This window comes from Myotis nattereri (genome assembly GCF_964212035.1).
Source record: "Myotis nattereri genome assembly, chromosome: 5".
Lineage (NCBI taxonomy): Eukaryota > Metazoa > Chordata > Mammalia > Chiroptera > Vespertilionidae > Myotis > Myotis nattereri.
The window spans coordinates 75,242,841-75,250,724 of NC_138080.1; the positions used below are offsets into that span (position 1 = coordinate 75,242,841).

The 7,884-nt window shown below is 49.8% G+C and overlaps 1 pseudogene across 1 annotated transcript; it reads left to right on the top strand.

Annotated features, from left to right (window-relative positions):
• Positions 1 to 4,010: 4,010 nt before the first annotated feature.
• Positions 4,011 to 4,944, top strand: LOC308519976 (transcription elongation factor A protein 1-like; annotated as a pseudogene). Its single transcript has one exon. The product of its transcript is annotated as a transcription elongation factor A protein 1-like (transcript).
• Positions 4,945 to 7,884: the final 2,940 nt, after the last annotated feature.

Genomic DNA, 7,884 nt, shown 5'->3' on the forward strand with positions numbered 1-7,884 from the left:
CGCTTGAGCCGCTGCCACGTCCCCACCTCCCGCCCGAGCCCGCCCGGCCCCTGGCTCCGCGCCCGGAGGCTCTCGGCCGAGGGTCGCCGCCGCCAGCGCCCCCCGCGCAATCCGGCCGCCGGACCGCGCGGAGCCGGGAGCCAGGAGCCGGGAGCCGGGAGCCGGGAGCCGGGAGCCGGGAGCCGGCCTCGGGCAGCGGGAGCCGGCTGCGCGTCCTTCATGCCGCCTGCCTCCCGCCGCACGTACTCCGCGCCCGCACCCCTCGGGCGACTCCCACCTGGGGTTCCGCCTCCCGCCTCCCCAGCCCCCGGCGGCTGCAGGGGGCCCACGACCCATCCCCGCCCGGTGCTGTGGGGGCGTCCCTGGATGCCGGCTCTCTCCCCTGGCCTCAGGGTGCCCGTTTCCTTGGAGGTCCTGCAGGGGACACAGCTCTCCTGCGCCCCTACCCATCCCCACACCGGCAGGTGGAGGGGAGGAGTAAGGTGGGGTGGGGATGTCACCTGGGGCCGGAGCCGGGTATCAGGGGAGGGGACAGACCAGGGGAGAAGGCCCCGAAGACGACTAGGGACCTGGTGCCCACCCCCAGGGCCATGCCCCGAAGGGGTTCAGACTGTCCCCCGCTCCTGGGGTAGGCTTTCCTCCTGATTTATGTGTAGGTGATGGGTCGGTGGGGAAGAAGGAGGGCGGGTGTGGGTACACTGGGGCCCACTCGGTTTGCCCAAACGCTTCCCTACTACACAGGCCAAAAACAGTGCATAGGCGTCCTTCAGTCCGTCCGGTCCGGGAGGGAATGAAGGCAGGGAGGCAGCAGACCTCAGCCTGAGCTGGAGGAGGCCCTGGTTCCCACGCCTGCTCTACAAACCTTCCCCTTCATGAATGAGGGGAAACTCATCTGAGAATCTCATCAGGGAGCTCGCCCAGAGTGGGAGGGGCCCGCCTTTGCCCAGGCGCCCAGGGGATGTTCCCTGTGACACACTGTCCAAGCTGGCAGCCCAGGTCTGGGGAAGGCACGGGCACACACACAAATAGACACAACCGCGCATAAAACACAGAAGGAGCGCTGTTCTGGCCTGAGTCAGCCGCTTGCCAGAGCTCGGCTACAGCCAAACAGAAACCTTCCTGCGTCTGCTGCATCCTGGTAGGCCACCCTCCCTCTGCCCAGATCCTCCCATCCTCGCCTTCTCAGGAGCTTGCCCTAAGGATCTTGCTCTCTGTCTCCTGCATGGTCAGTCAACCTCCCTCTCTCAACTGGATCCTTCCCTTGACCTAGAAATATGTTCAAGCCTGTGCTATGGGGGGGATAAAAACCTCATTCAAACCCACCAACTGCTGCAGTGTCTCTCTCCTCAATCACAGCAATTTCTCTGAAAGAGCCCTTTGTCTCCCCATCCTCACCTCTCTCCCATCCCTCAGCCCCCTCACCACGCCAAACCAGGTCTCAGAACATTCTCTGTAACCTACAAGCCCCTGAATTCAATGGCTACTCTTAAGTCCTCATCTGTCAAAGACCTCAGTGGTGTCTGACATGCCAGCAATGTCTGACCACTGCCTCCCTGGAACACTCATGTCCTCTGGTTCCCACCATCCTCTCTGGCCACCTCTGCCCAGGCTTCTTACCCCCGCCCCGCCCCCCCCCCCCCAAGCGCATCCTCCTCTCCACTTCTCCCCATTAGTTAGTAAAGGAGGGGATTCCTCAACGCTCAGGCCTACAGGGCTCTCTTTTCCTCTTCTCTGTCTACAATTTCTCCCTATACACAGGTAACACAATGTCTCTCTACCCTTGCCCTGACTCCTGAGCTCCAGACTCATATAACTGACTTCAGGGTCTATATCTCCACTTGAGTGTCCCCAGGCACCTCAATCGCAAAGTGTCCAACACTGGGTTCACGCTCTCTCCCCTGCCCTTCCACACTTCTCATATTCCCTGCTTCACTGATGGAGCCACGCCCCTCCCATCGGTTACCTAACCAGAAGCCTGGGAGTCATGCCTTCTGCCTCATCCCCAGACCCTATCCTTCCATAACCCACATCCATTCAATCCTACTGCCTAAATTATGTCTCTCTAATCCATCCATTTCTGCCCATCCTCTCTCACTTAGATGATTGTAATAGTTTCTTAGCTGCCTACCCTCTTCCATTATTGTTTCCTCCCCTCTCCCCTCCACACTGCTGCAACAGGGATGTCCTCAAAATGCAAACTTGAACCCATTACTCTCAGCTTAGTAAACTGCACCGTCCTTTTGAACAACCCTAAAAGTGGTTGGCCCTTGCCCACTTCTCTAGCTACACTGTCCTTCCTCCAGTCCCTGTAATGGCCATTCTTCCCCACCCACTCCCAGGCCTTGACTATACTGTTCTTTCTGTCTAGAAACTTTCCCCTCCTTCCCAATTGAATCCTCCGGTCCCTTCAGAGGGATATTCCTCACTTCCCTGACCAGATCAGAACCTCCTAGAACAACCGCTTATGCCCTGTGTGCTTTGTAAGACTTGCCACAGTTTATGTAGGTGAATGATTGATTAATATTTACCCCACTACCACCACCACCACTGGCCTGGGAGCTGCAGGAGTACATAAGTTATATGTGGTTTTGTCCATCATCATATCCTCAGCCCCTACCACAAATAAATATTTGCTGCCTCCATGGAGGGATGGGTGTCCTCTTAATGCCTTGGTCCACACAGCAGTTGTCAAAGGTCTGACTAAGGCCTCCACGGGGCCTCGGAGTCCTGGACTCCATTCATTCCTCAGTGTCTGCACCCCCTCTTCTCTTATAAAGATACTTTTCATTGGATTTAGGGCCCATGGGGTAATGAGAATAATCTCATCACATGATCCTTCACTTAATTATATCTGCTAAGTCTCTTTTTCCAAATAAGGTCACATTCACAGCGACTAGGTATTAGGACAGATCTTTTTAGGGGCCATCATTCAACACACTATACTTGACATTCCCCCACACAGGCTACTGGACCCCTGCAAATCCATGACTCTTGGTTATGAATCTCCACCCCAGGCCTGCCAGAAGCCGGTCCATCCTTGCTGCTTGACACGGTCGCTGCAGGGAAGAAACATCTGCACAGCATATGTTTCAAGGGACCTGGTGTATATGGCATACTGTTCTTAATAGGTTTGCTCCCCTTAGGGCTATGTGTTTTAACCAAAGTCACCTCTCCGAGAAAGGTTGTTTCCCCAGGTGGGGATTTTTTTCCCTGGAATTAGGGAGGGAATAAAACCCCTTAACTAAGTGCCAGGCAGGTAATTAATCACTTTAACTATGAACAATCACGCTTAAGCTACATAATCTTTACTTAGGATAATCTCCTTCAGTTACTTCCTTGTAGCTTAATAGAACAATAGAGTAGTGACCTTGGAATGGAGATAAGAAACGCCTTAACCTTTGGAATAGAATGGATAGGATTAAAATCAACTGGTATAAATACAGATGTAACAGGAGAGTAAAGACAGAACCTGGCTAGGCTGCTGATCAACTGAAGGCTGTCTCCATCCACACCTTTGGGAACCCCTGGACCTGCTGGTGTTGGACCCCAACAATTGGCGCCTGAACAGGGATGTTTCCAGGGTCTACTACAGAGAGGATGCTTGGGTTTCACTGCTTTTAGAAAACGACAACGTTGCATTCCACAAACCCACCTCAGTTCAGAGCTCCGTGGGCCTCTGCAGTTCTACGGGAGGCCGGCCCGTGCCCGCGATGAACGCGCGCCAAAAGCCCGCCTCGCAGCCCCTGGGCTTTCCCGGTGGCCCGGCGGGGAAACGCTGACGTCAGGCTGGCTCACTGCCCTGCCCAGGGCACCTGGGCCGGCCCCTCCGCATCAACTTGCAGTGGATTGGTAGCGCCTGCACAGAGCGCGCGGGGCTTAATTGGCGCTGCCTGCGGGGGAGGAGCCGCTGCCGCCGCCTGGGTTCTAGAGGAAGAGCCTTGTGTGGCTCGCCACGCGCCCCGCCGAGATCTCTACCCCAGTGTCGCCTGCTCCCGGTCCAAACGGGCTGGGCACGGGGAAGACCTGCCGGAGCCATGAAGGACGAGGTGGTGCGCATTGCCAAGAAGATGGACAAGATGGTGCAGAAGGAGAAGGCGGCTGGAGCATTGGATTTGCTGAAGGAGCTTAGGAATAGTCCCATGACCCTGGAATTATTACAGTCCACAAGAGTTGGAAAGTCCGCAAATGCTATTCGCAAGCAGAGTACAGATAAAGAAGTGACATCTTTAGCAAAGTTTCCCATGAAGTCTTGGAAAAAGTTACTAGATGGACCGACCATCAACTGGTAAAGGTCCTGAAGAAAAGGAAAAAAATACTGCAATTACATCACAGAATAGCCCTGAAGCAAGAGAAGGAAGTCGCTCCAGTGGCAATGCAAGCAGCAGAAAGGATGAGACGAATGCTCGAGATACTTACGTGTCATCATTTCCTCGGGCGCCAAGCACTCCCGACGCTGTACGGTTAAAGTGTAGGGAGATGCTTGCTGCCGCCCTTCGAGCAGGAGATGACTACATTGCTCTTGGAGCTGATGAAGAAGAATTAGGATCTCAAATTGAGGAAGCTATATATCAAGAAATAAGGAATACAGACATGAAATACAAAAACAGAGTGCGAAGTAGAATATTAAATCTTAAGGATGCAAAGAATCCAAATTTAAGGAAAAATGTGCTGTGTGGCAATATCTCTCCTGACTTATTGGCTAGGATGACGGCAGAGGAAATGGCTAGTGATGAGCTCAAAGAGATGAGGAAAAACTTGACCGCAGAAGCCATCAGAGAGCATCAGATGGCCAAGACGGGCGGAACCCAGACTGCCTTATTCACATGTGGCAAATGTAAAAAGAAGAATTGTGCTTACACACAGCTACAAGCTCGTAGTGCTGATGAACCGATGACAACATTTGTTGTCTGCAATGAATGTGGAAATCGATGGAAGTTCTGTTGAGTTGGAAGAATTGGGAAAAAGTCTGGACCACTGAGAAAATGGATTTTGTAACTGGCTTTAAAACTAGGCCAAGGAAGTAGTTTTTCTGTAAATCAGATTTTTAAAGAAAATGCATCCCTATGTCTTTGTTTTTGACATAGTATCATCCTTTCTTAAATGCCTGTAGTTTCAGATCAGTAGGGAGACTACATAATAATTATATGGTATCTATTTCAATTTTTTTTCATTTTTATAAGTAATTGATATTAAACTTTTATCAATTAAATTTTTGGCAATTTATTTTTTTCCTTTTTTTCTTTCTTAAAGGAAAATTACTTTTTTTACAGTCTGAAACAAACACAGTAGAAATGTTATTCTTCTCAGTTAATACATAAATGAAAATTACAATATAAGCCAAACCAATGGACATGGACAACAGGGGGATGAGAGCATGAGTGGGGGGGAGGAGGATGGAGGTCTAATGGGGGGTGGGGGGGGGGTGTGAGGACACATTTGTAATACCTTAACTAATAAAGAATTAAAAAAAAAGAAAATTACATTTTTTTCTTTATTGGCATGTACCTGCAAATATTAAAGGAGGGAAAGGTAATATAATTGTAAGTTTATTAAATGTGCTGTATACTTGACCAGCTTATCTAAATTGTACATAATATTTGAACTAGCATATGAAATTCTTTTTAATTATTATATTCACAAGTCTGGGATAATTAGATATTATTTTGCATTTGTAACTAACCATGATCATTATTTCTTGTAATTTCTTATACATGTTTATTACTGGATCTTAATGGATTTTACTTTTGGAAACATGACTTGGCTTTGTTGGAATCAGTTCAGTTTTGTTTTATGTACCTGTCTGAATTTATAGTATTTTAGTTTTGCAGAATATTGCAATGGCAAAGAATGAAATGTCTAATGGTTTTCCCCTCATAGGAAGATATACTGGGAAGGAAATATTAGTGTTTTAGTATAGTGTAGTTATTAAAAATAGCTCATAATTAGATTTTGATTTGGAAAATCAAAGGCGCATTGCAGACCCACATAACCTTTCTCTGTGGCCACTCAATAGGCAACCTCATTATCTCCCCATATTCTACTCAATGCCACCCAAAATGCTTCTGCTCCAGCATTCACCTTACCTCGGGAAATGAAATCAACATCTCACAGTCAATTCCATCTTCTCCCCCACCACATTCCCCATTGTAGCTCTTCCCTGGAGGATCTCAGTCCATTTACTGCTTTCCATTCCTGCAGGCACAGCCCAAATTCAGGACACCACCATCTCTCACCGGGGTCATTCACCCTGCCCACAGCTTCGACTGAACTCCCTCTCTCCTTTCCTTGGCCTTCCATGTCATTCTTCCTGCCTAGAACACTTCTCTCCCAAAAGCTTGTTTCCTCTGAAAGCCTTCTGTGGGCCCAGCCTGAGCCAGGTTCCCACACAGACCCCATAGCTCCTCATGGATGAATTTCATGTAGGCTACCTGGCCCCATCCATATCTACTTCCTTCACCACTTTCCCTTCCCAGGGAGGGGAGCTGCCTCTGTGTCTCCAGCTCTAGCATAGGGCCTGGTACTCAGGACCTCAACAGGGAGTGGGAAACAAAAATATATGAAGGAAGGAAAGAGGGAAGGAAGGCAGGAAGAAAGGAGGAAAGGAAGGAAGGAAGGAAGAAATGAATGAATGCATGAACACCTCTTACTACTGTGGCCTCCAGCAGACCTCACTAAACACACCAGTTGTATGTCGCTGAATGAATAAACAGCCACCTTGAACAGCCATGTTACACTCCTTTTCCCCAAATCCATTGTGTAAACAAAGCCATACTCCCTTCTGGTAATCACTCTACTGTGTTCATCCATCCATTCATTCCACAACATTTGCTGGGGACAGTTGGGGCCCTGGTGGGGATTCGGGGGCCATGAATGTCAAAGAAGCTCTATCTAGTGGGGAAAACTAACAGGAGAACAGAGATCCACACAGCAACCTTGTCCAGGGAAGGAAAGGCTACTGGGAGGAGGCGATACTTGTCTAGTCCCAATCCTAGAGCACCTCCTCCAGCACAAGAGCAGGTACGCAGGGCCACCTTTGACCCTAGCATGGCTAAGAGCATAGCAAATGAAGACCTGCTTTCATGCTGTCCCTAAGTGCCATCACTGGCCAATGGCTCCTCAAAACAAGCCAGACTTGTCCCCCTATCACCTCTATCCCGAGGGAAGGACACAGTGACTCTTCTGAGCAGATGGCAAAAAATATCTGTACTGAGTGGAAAGGCACTGAATGAATGGAAGGGCAGGTGGGTGCAGGCCTTCCCTTTAAACAGAGGTCTCCTCGGCCTGCCCAACCCCTGCCTTCCCCATTCACCTGTGATCCCTCCCTCGGAGAGGGGAGAGGGGCAGACTCCGCTGTTTGGCACTAAGGCCTGACTGCTGATGACTCTTGTAGGCCCTGGCAACCACCGCAGCAGCCGGAGGCCTGGTCCCTCCATGGAATTCCCCAGAGCAGAGTCCCCAGGATTAACCAATGCCACACAGAGGGAATTGTGTATGTTGACACCATCTATACCAGCGGTTCTCAACCTGTGGGTCACGACCCCTTTGGGGGTCAAGTGACCCTTTCACAGGGGTCGCCTAAGACCATCGGAAAAAACATATATAATTACATATTGTTTTTGTGATTAATCACTATGCTTTAATTATGTTCAATTTGTAACAATGAAAATACATCCTGCATATCAGATATTTTCATTACGATTCATAACAGTAGCAAAATTACAGTTATGAAGTAGCAACGAAAATAATTTTATGGTTGGGGGTCACCACAACATGAGGAACTGTATTAAAGGGTCGTGGCATTAGGAAGGTTGAGAACCACTGATCTATACCCATCAACACATTCTGCACATAGCCATTCACTGGACTACGGGACCAACCCTCCCG